The 10,569-nt window shown below is 46.8% G+C and overlaps 1 pseudogene; it reads left to right on the forward strand.

The window, feature by feature from the left end:
• The first annotated feature begins 7,355 nt into the window (after positions 1–7,355).
• Positions 7,356–10,170, forward strand: LOC110744291 (uncharacterized; annotated as a pseudogene).
• The last annotated feature ends 399 nt before the right edge of the window (positions 10,171–10,569 follow it).

The following is a 10,569-nucleotide window of genomic DNA, read 5'->3' on the forward strand; positions in this document are numbered from 1 at the left end:
CGGCACGAGAGGTGAGTGAAAACTCATCAATGTGCGCCGGCCGTTCGGCACGAGATGTGAGTGAAAACTCGACGATGTGCGCCTGCCGTTCGGCACGAGATGTGAGTGAAAACTCGACGATGTGCGCCTGCCGTTCGGCACGAGAGGTGAGTGAAAACTCATCGATGTGCGCCGGCCGTTCGGCACGAGATGTGAGTGAAAACTCGACGATGTGCGCCTGCCGTTGGTTAGTGGAGTTGTGCTCGAAGGTGGCTAGATCTGCCACACTCGGGAAGTTGAAGCGTCTCTGAGGATTAGAAACGTGTCAACTGACGACGGTTGGTCGCCCCCATGCATGCGTGACACGTGTCGGCATGGCTGCGAAAAGTCGCGTCGTTTCGTGTTCCGATGCGTCGCTTCGCTTCCCGATGCTAAATCGGCTTTATAAATGTAAGGAGGAGACGAGAGTTCAAATACTTGGAAATTTGGAGAGCAAAGAGAGCTTGTGAGAGGCGATTTCCGGCGACCTTGCGAAGGCTGAGCAGGCGATTTCCGACGAGGTTGAACAAGGCGGAGGCGATTTCCGGCGAGCTTGAGACACCGTGTAAACAAGGTATGTTGCCGTGTTTTCATATTCCCTTGGATCAAAGTGTTGAATTTCAAGAATTTTTGTTTGAACAATGTATGAACGAGCATGAACACGCATGAACACGCATGAACATAGTGTTTTTAGGAGGTAGAATAGGATTTGGATTCTAGCATAGCCCTTAGTGTACGTTCGTGTGTTGTTTGTAGATGTCAGATACCGAATCCAAGCGTAGGCGTAGTCCGAGGGCATACGAGGATGAGTCGTCCTCGGGGAGTTCTGCCGAAGAGAGTGGGAGTTCTGAACCTGCTAGCTCTTCGAGCTGTGAGATAGTGGAGGGGGCAGGAGAGCGTGCCGAGGCTGGGGGCACTCCAACGAAAGTGCCTGGGGGTGGTGAGCCTTCGACTTCGGGTCGTGAGGCCGATGGGGGTGGCGTCTCTGTTACCGTTCCAGGGGAAGGGGTGCTGAGGGTCGTCAGGGGTAGGCAACGGATCCCGATGGCGAAGCCCACGGAACCTGTGTTCGGAGTAGATGACTTAGAGCCGAACACACTGACCGAATACGAGTTGGCTAAGATTCGGTCGGAGTACAATATTCCGGAATCGGTAGGGATGCGAATTCCGGACAAGGGGGTGGTCTTCTTCACGGACGTGTTTAAGCATGGCCTTCGGCTGCCGTTAAGGCATTCGGTGCAGAAGATCCTGGCGGCGATCGGTTATGCACCAGGGCAGTATAACCCAAACTTTTGGATTACGCTGCTCGGGACGACCGTTTTTTTTTTTTTTGGGTACTGACCGTTTGTAATTTGGTTTCAGTGTCCTTGAAACGGCCGGCCGCACCGATCAGAGAGATTGAAGCAATCGAGAGGGTGAGAGCGAAGATTGCCGAAGAAGATCGGTTTTTTAAGGAGCTGCTCTACTTTCGGAATCTGTTCAAGGCAGGCCTGATCGGTAGGGCCGAACACGATCGGAGGGTGAAGGAGGAAGAAGAGGAAGAAAAAAGGCAGAGTAAGAGATGCCGTTCGGCAGGGTCTGTTTTGTCGATTTTCCTATGCTGCCGTTTCCTTTCTGACTTTGTGTTTTTTTTTGTTTTGCAGTGGCAGGAGGTAGGCCTATGAGCGAGGCGACGAGGAGGCGTCTAGAGGGGCAAAGGGCGCCAAAGACGAAGAAGGTTCAGTCCCCCAGGCCGAAGAAGAGGAGGACGGCAGGGCCAGCGGGAGGGACGTCGGCTGATGAGCAGACGGTGGCTGATCGCCGCAGGGAGAAGAGGGCGGCGGAGGCAGAGGTCGTTCGGGAGGCCCACCTCCAAATGAAGGGCAAACGGCAGATCGAGGGTCCCATCGATGTGACGCCGTTGCCGAAACGGCCAAGGGGCCCGAACGAGGGGACATCGGTGCAGATCCCTGATGATGAGGTGGAGGGGGAAGAGGGACCGGTTAACATCGCGTGTCCTCGGAAGGCGGTGCCGTTCATCAACTGTATGATTGACGGTGCCCAGATGGAGCTGGCTGAGTTGGAGCAACTATCGACGAAGACGTTGCGTGAACAAACCGGTCGGGCCTTTCGTCTCCAGGCAGCGGTAAGTGTAGGATTTGTAGCTTCTCAAGGATACTTCGATTCGGCATGTACTAATGTGTCCGTTGGTGTGGCAGGCTAATATGGACATGTGGCTCTGCGCGAAGCGAGCTGTGAATGCTGCCGAACGGTACCAAAAGAGATTTGAAGAGGGCCGTTCGAAGATCGCTGATGCCGGAAAGATGCTGCAGGAGGCGGATCAGCGTGCCGAGGAAAATGCGGCCAAAATTGTTGAGCTGACGTCGAAGCTGGCGGCGACCGAGCTGGACGTGGTGGCTGCCCATGAGGCTAAGGCAGCGGTAGAGGTGGCGATGGACGGGCCGAGCGGTCGCATGCCAGGGAGCTGGTAGAGGCGAAGGCAAAGGCCGTTGCTGACTACCGATCGTTGGAGGAGTTTACGCTTTTGGTGGATAAAGAGGTCATGCAGCAATGTGACGACTTTCTCTATCGAGTCAAACGGTACAATGCAGACAAGAAGCTGAACCTGAACTTCCTCCGGGATCCACCACCGCTGCCGGAAGGGGTGACCGAAGAGATGGTGGAGGCCTACAAGGGCGAGGATGCCGAGGCCGAGGAAACCGACGACACCGAATCCAGTAGTGAGGAGGAAGGGAACCTCCCTGCGCCAAACGCAAGCAGCGCGCCGAATGCCGAAGCCTCGACCAATGCCGAGGATGCAAACGCCGATCCTGGATGTGAAGGTGCAGCCGCTGATGCCGAACCCCAAGCCCCTTAGACTTCTCAGTGTTTTTAATTATTTTGAACATGCCGAATGGCGGCGTGTAAAGACAAATGGCCCTTCTGTGGCCTTTTATTTATCAATGTTAAGTTTGTTTCGGGTTAATGTGCTATGTCCCTTAATTCTGTATGTGTGCATGTCGTATGTAGAATATTTTCGATATAATATTGTTGTATGGTAATGCCGTATGTATAGAATAGGGAGTTTTAAAATAAACCGATTACAAAAGTGGATGACCGAAGGTACGACCTTTGTGTACAAAGGTGATGACCGAAGGGGCGTTCACTTGTAGTAATATTTGAGATGTTCTACATTCCAAGGGTGGCCGAGGGTTTGACCATCGGTACCGCGCAAACGGTAAGTTCCTGGCCGGCAGATGGTGACTACTTCGTAAGGACCTTCCCAAGATGGACCAAGGGTGCCTTCGTTGGAGTCCTTGGTGGCGAGGGAGATTTTACATAGTACCCAGTCCCCTACTTTAAACGATCGGCGTCTGACGCGCGAGTCGTAGTAGCGGGAAGTCCGTTGTTTGTAGGCAGCATTCGGAAGCTGAGCCTGGGAACGGTGTTCCTCAATGAGGTCCAGGTTGAGAGTGAGCTGGGCTTCGTTTTGCTCTAGCTTGTAAGATGCCGTTCGGCACGAGGGTGCGTTGATCTCGACTGGAACAACGGCTTCGGAACCAAAGGCAAGGGAAAATGGCGTCTCGCCAGTCGACCGTCGGTAGGAGGTATTGATGGCCCATAGTGCTTCCGGAAGGAGATCGGGCCATGCTCCTTTAGCCGTCCCAAGCTTTTTCTTCAGCGTCTTCTTGATGATCTTGTTGATGGCTTCGACTTGGCCGTTCGACTGTGGATGTGCTGGGGAGGCGAAGAACAGGTTGATGCCAAATCGGTGGCATAGGTGCCGGAACTGAGATGAGTCGAATTGTTTGCCGTTGTCGGTGATTATTGCGTTCGGGAGGCCGAATCGACAAATAATATTCTTCCATACGAAATGTTCAACCCTGGCTGCAGTGATTGTTGCCAAAGCTTCGGCTTCGGTCCATTTTTTAAAGTAGTCGACAGCGACGATGGCAAATTTGACCTGTCCCTTTCCTTGGGGCATAGGGCCGATGAGATCTAAACTCCATTGGGCAAAGGGCCATGGGCTAAAAATCGGGGAGAGTGGTTCGGCAGGCAGCTTTGGAACGGAGCCGACACGCTGGCATTGATCGCACTTCTGGACCAGGGTGGTGGCATCGGCATGGAGAGTCGGCCAGTAGTACCCTTGCCGAATGGTTTTGAAAGCCAATGATCGGGCCCCAGAATGGTTCCCACAGGCTCCCTCGTGAATCTCTCGTAGGACGTAGTTTCCTTGCTGCGGGGTCATGCACTGAAGCAATGGTAAGGAGTGACCACGCCGATAGAGAATCTGATTCAGAAGGAGGTATCGTGCCGATCGGCGGCGGATAGTCGTTGCTTCAGATTTGTTGTCAGGCAACGCGCTGTTTGCGAGGTAGGCGTGGATAGGATCCATCCAACTGGGATCCTGCCGAACGGCATGTACCTCGAGGTCGGTGGTGCTGCGCCGAGTGAGGACCTCGATCGGCACATGGCGCCCTAGGTTGTCGTCGATCGCCGATGCAAGGCGTGATAGAGCATCGGCGTGGCTGTTCTCGGATCTGGGGATCTGTTGAACTTGGTACGCAGTGAAGTGGTGGAGCAATCGGCGAGCGTGTGTCAAGTAGGCAACCATCGAAGTGTCTTTGGCTTCAAATTCAGTCAGTATCTGGTTGACGACAAGTTGCGAGTCGCTACAGATCCTGAGTTGCTGAGCGCCCATTTCTTTAGCGAGCCGAAGGCCTGCCAACAGAGTTTCATATTCGGCTTCATTGTTGGAAGTCCGGAATTGGAATCGGATGGCATACTCGATGGTTGTTTGGTCAGGGGCCTTTAGTACCAGGCCAGCTCCGCTGCCCTGTCGGTTGGACGAACCGTCCACGTAAAGAGTCCAAAGGGGAATCGACGGATTAAAGATTCCTTCGGTCAGGTGGGCGACTGGTACCGTCAAAGATGAATCGGAGGCGGCGTCCTTCGAATCTGGCCCCTCGGACGCGGTCAACTCAGAGATGAAATCGGCTACAGCCTGTCCCTTCTCGGCAGGACGAGGGTGGTAGTGGATGTCGAATTCGCCGAGCTCGATGGCCCATTTGACTAGCCGACCGGATGTCTCCGGTCTCTGGAGTATCTGGCGCAGAGGCTGATCGGTGAGGACGGTAATGCTGTGAGCTTGGAAGTATGGCCGAAGCTTGCGTGCTGAAAGGACGAGAGCGTAGGCGAGTTTTTCTAGCTCGGGGTACCGAATCTCAGCGTCTTGCAAGGCATGGCTAGTGTAGAAAATGGGGAGTTCTATGTCGTTCGGCTTGCGAATGAGCACAGAGCTAAGTGCCGTTGCGGAAACCGAGAGGTAGAGGATGAGTTCTTCGCCGGGAAGAGGAGTGGATAGTAGGGGTGCTCTGCTCATGTAGGCCTTAAGATCTTGGAAGGCGCGATCGCATTCGGCAGTCCAGACAATCTGCCGTTTGCTTCCTTTGAGGGCTTTGAAGAATGGAGCGCACCGATCGGTAGCCTTGGATATGAACCGGGCCAGAGCGGCGACACGCCCAGTCAGACTCTGAATATCCTTCTGTGTCTTCGGGACCTGCAGGTCGAGTAATGCCTTGATTTTTTCACGGTTGGCCTCGATTCCTCGTTGGCTGATCATGAAGTCGAGAAATTTGCCCGAGGAAACGCCGAAGGCACACTTGCTCGGGTTGAGGCGCATGTTGTACTTTTTCAAGACTCCGAACATGAGCGAGAGGTTGTGGAGATGAGAATCGGCCGTTCTGCTTTTGACCAGCATGTCGTCCACATAGACTTCCATCGAGCTGCCAATGAGGTCGGAAAAAATTTTGTTGACCAATCGCTGGTATGTTGCCCCAGCATTCTTTAAGCCGAACGGCATGACTTTGTAGCAGTAAAGTCCCTTGTCGGTGATGAATGCCATGTGTTCGCGATCGGTAGGGCTCATGAATATCTGGTTGTAGCCTGAGTATGCATCCATGAAGCTGAGAAGTTCATGGCCTGCCGTGGCATCTACCATCTGATCGATTCTTGGCAGAGGAAAGCTATCCTTTGGGCAAGCCTTGTTTAAATCGGTATAGTCTTGACACATTCTCCAAGCATCGTTTGATTTTTTTTACTAAAACCGAATTTGCCAGCCAAATTGGGTAGGTTACTTCCTGGATGAAGCCGATGGTCTTCAGTTTGTCTACTTCGAGCCTCATTGCCTCATACCGTTCGGCATCGTAGGCCCGCCGTTTCTGCCTGATGGGTTTGAAAGTGGAGCAGATGCTGAGCTTGTGGCTGATGACGCTCGGGGCGATGCCGAGCATATCGTCGTATGACCAGGCGAAGACTTCTGCATTGGTGCGCAGGAAGGCGATAAAATCGGCCCTCAGTGCCGGACTCAAGGTGGTACCGATTCGAATTTGTCTGTCCGGTTGTGCTTCGGAGAGGATGACCGATTATAAATCTTCGGCGGGTTGCGCTTGTGGGGTTACGGCCTCATCCCGGGGGTCATCTGGTTTGTCCGTTCCCCTGCCGTTCGGTACGCTCAAGGCGGTGGTTGTGGAGGTAGTGAATGTGGTGGTGCAAGTGGTGGAGTTGGATGTAGAAGTGGAGGTGGTGCCATTTTTTTTAAAATGAATGATGGTATTTTGGGAATTAAAAAAATTCATTAAAGATTCATCTCTGCTTCTTTTGAAAGCAGCTTAGAAAAGCAACCCAGAGTCTGCTTTTAAAAGCTGCTGTCAAAAGACCACTGCTTTTAAAATAATTGGGATATTTTATTTTTACCAAACACCTTAAACTGCTTAACTTTAAAGTAAAGCAGGTTTTTGGCCAAAAAAAGCAATCCCAAACGGGGCCTTACCCAAAAACTTCAGCCATATAATCCCATTTAAATTCATTATTTTTAATTATTTTTAGGTCCTTCTCAAGTAAAGCCCCCACATAGCCCATTCAATACATACACTTTAAGCCCAAAGCTTATATTAAAAAAAAAACCCTAAACCCTATGTTAAAAAAAAAGAATAGAGATCCCACAAAGTTCACTCATTCTATAATTTTGTGGAGAACTTAGCCGCCAAACTCATTATTTGACAAAAGTCTGCAGCCCAACAAATCAAACTCGCTACTTCAATTGATTTTACAGGGTAGTACTTAGTTGTTTTTTACAAACTAATTTCATTATATTCTTATTTATATGCATTCAGTTTGTACAGATGATTGATATTATTATTATTATTATTATTATTATTATATATCTTGATAAAAAAATTATATAAACTATTTATGACAGTTATGGAAAAATATTTAAAAGAAAATCCGAGTTGGAGTTGTCAGGACCTATTGGGAGAAGTGATGATAGTTCAAAGCAAAGTTGCATAGAAATCAATATGTCAGATCTTCATTCTGATCCTGGTTTACGAACTCGGATTTTAGATTATGTGTGTACCATATCTGACCCTCTGCTCACACTCTGACACGTGGAATGGTAAGCTCTCCCAAGCGCCTAGCCAATCGGCATTAGCTACCAATGACTTCGAGCCAGGCCTATAATCGGTACGGGTTGGCGATTTTGCGGAACAAACCTCGAAGGCTCCGCCCTAAATATCCAAAGACTCGTGTTAACCTCGGAGGACCCTCCCACGAGTCCCACATCGAAATTAAGTACATAAAGCATACTAAATGCCCTCTATAAATAGGCCCCTTTACTACAACACAAGGGGTAAGACTTTTCATTTTGACTTTTATACTAAATACATTGTCAGTAGCAAAAGCTCTTAGAAAGAAACTTACTTCGGCATCGGAGGGTCTTAGGCTAGTCCCACACCGGTGCCATAGACCTCACGAGCCTCGACTTCTTTTGATTCAGGATCGGCATCCCAGGACGAGAAGAACCTGCGTTGAATGCTCAATCGATCCTTGATCGTCCACATCACCTGTAAGTTGCACCTATCTCTATCTGTTTAGTTTTAGTGCCAACAGATTACAATCCAAACATTCGAGATGAAATTAGAAGAGCTTACTTACAAAAAGGCCCTTGTCAGCCTAGAAATCATGATTTCCCTCAAAAGAAATTTGGAAAAGAGTCAAGACGATTCAACCTGGCATGGTTTGATGAATTCCCTTATTGGTTGGAATATAGCATCAAAGAAGATGCTGCATTTTGCTTATGTTGTTATCTTTTTAAAACAAATTTGGGAGAGAAAGCTGGAGGTGACTCATTTGTTGGTACAGGTTTTTCAAATTGGAAGAAAAAGGAAAGATTTCAAGTTCATGTTGGAGGTCCCAACAGTTCCCATAACCAAGCTCTGAAAAAATGTCAAGCCTTAATGAATGAAAAACAACATATTGAAAATGTTTTCCATAAGCACTCACATCAATCTCGAATTGACTATAGAATCAGATTGAATGCATGTGTTGATTGTATTAGATTTCTTCTACGACAAGGTCTTGCCTTTTGTGGCCACGATGAGTCTGAGGATTCAAGCAATCAAGGTAATTTTCTTGAGCTTTTGCAATTTCTTGTTGATCACAATGAGGAAGTTAGAGCTGTTGCTTTAAAAAATTCTCCTGAAAACCTCAAAGTAACTTCACCTAAGATTCAAAAAGACATTGTAAATGCTGCAGCTGTTGAAACAACTGATGCTATTATTAGAGATATGGATGATGCATTCTTTTCTATTTTAGTTGATGAATCTCGTGATGTATCAGTAAAAGAGAAGATGGTTGTTATGTTTTGTTATGTAGACAAGAAAGGATGTGTGATTGAACGGTTCATAGGTATTGAACATGTTACAAGAACCACAGCTGAGTCACTTAAAGCAAGTATTGATGCATTATTTTCTAGACATAAATTGAGTATGTGCAGATTACAAGGTCAAGGTTATGATGGGGCTAGTAATATGAGTGGAGAGTTCAATGGTCTGAAGACACTTATTATGAGGGAGAATGAGTCTGCTTACTATGTTCACTGTTTTGCACATCAACTTCAGTTGGCTATTGTGGGTTTGGCAAAAAAACATAGCCTCATAGGTGCTTTCTTCACCTTCGTTTCTAATGTGGTAAATATTGTTGGAGCATCATCGAAGCATCGTGACATTCTTTGAGATAAGCAAGCTCTCAAAGTAGTTGAAGCACTGATTAATGGGGAGCTTTCTAGTGGGAAAGGTTTAAATCAAGCAATAGAGATTAAGCGTTCATGTGATATACATTGGGGCTCATATTATGGTACATTAATAAACTTTATTACCATGTTCTCATCTACAATTGATGTGCTTGATGAAATTGCAAATGATAGATTGACTGTTGATAAAAAAAAAAAACATGAGGCATTTATACTGTTAGGATTAGTGCAATCATTTGATTTTGTATTCAGTTTGCATTTGATGAGGAATATACTTGGAATCACAAATGCATTGTCACAAGCCTTACAGAGGGATGATCAAGATATTGTGAATGCCATGGATTTAGTTGAATTATGTAAGCAACAATTCCAGAAGATGAGGGAGAATGGATGGGATTCTTTATTGGAGGAAGTTTCTGTTTTTTGCAGGGATCAAAGTATTGATGTTCCTAACAAGGGTGATATGTTTCTAGCTCGAGGGAGGTCACGACACAACGGTCCAAAAATCACAAATATGCATTATTATCGTGTTGATTTTTTCTATGAAGTGATAGCTTTGCAACTCCAAGAGCTGAATAGTCGTTTCAATGAGGCCAACACTGAGTTGTTACTTTGCTTGGCATGCTTGAGTCCAAATGATTCATTTTCTTCTTTTGATAAGCAAAAGCTCATTCGGCTTGCTCAACTTTACCCGAATGATTTTTCGTCACAAGAACTTGAGGTACTTAAAGATCAACTTCAAACTAATATTGATGATATGCATTCCAACACCAACTTTTTAGAATTACAAGGTATTGTTGCTCTTGCAAAAAAAACTAGTTGAGACAAAAAAGGATAAGGCATATCCACTAGTTTATCTTCTCATAAAATTGGCGTTAACACTTCCAGTTGCAACAGCTTCAGCAGAAAGGGCATTCTCTGCTATGAACATCGTGAAGAGCAGAATGCGTAATCGAATGGGAGACCAATGGATGAATGATTGCTTCGTAGTATATCTTGAAAAAGACATATTTAATAGTATTGATAATGAGCTTATTATGCAACGTTTTCAGAATATGAAAAGTCGTCGAGGACAATTGTAAATTTACTTATTAGACAATGCTATTAATATTTAAAGTTTGAAATATTTTTTGTTTGATTATATATTGGTTGAATTTCTTTAAGCCCCCAGATGAACGAAAGTCTGGGTCTGCCACTGGTCTCAGTCTCACATGTTCGAACCCCAATGAATTATGTAAAAAGCCTACATTTGTGTAATAAACTCTCCTCCCCATATCCTTTGTATTTTAAAAAAAAAACTAAATTACGTAAAAATAAATATATTATTTTTAGGTATATTAATGTGTCTACGTATATGCTCAAAGTCAAAATTGGGGCCTAATTTTCTCTTTCTTTTTTGCCATGATTATATAGGAAACTAATTCCTAATTCCCATTTGTTCATGAAGATGGAATTAATTAATACCCTTTTTTTCACGGAAT

The sequence above is a fragment of the Prunus avium genome, chromosome 8 (assembly GCF_965620075.1).
Source record: "Prunus avium chromosome 8, drPruAviu1.hap1.1, whole genome shotgun sequence".
Taxonomy (NCBI): Eukaryota; Viridiplantae; Streptophyta; class Magnoliopsida; order Rosales; family Rosaceae; genus Prunus; species Prunus avium.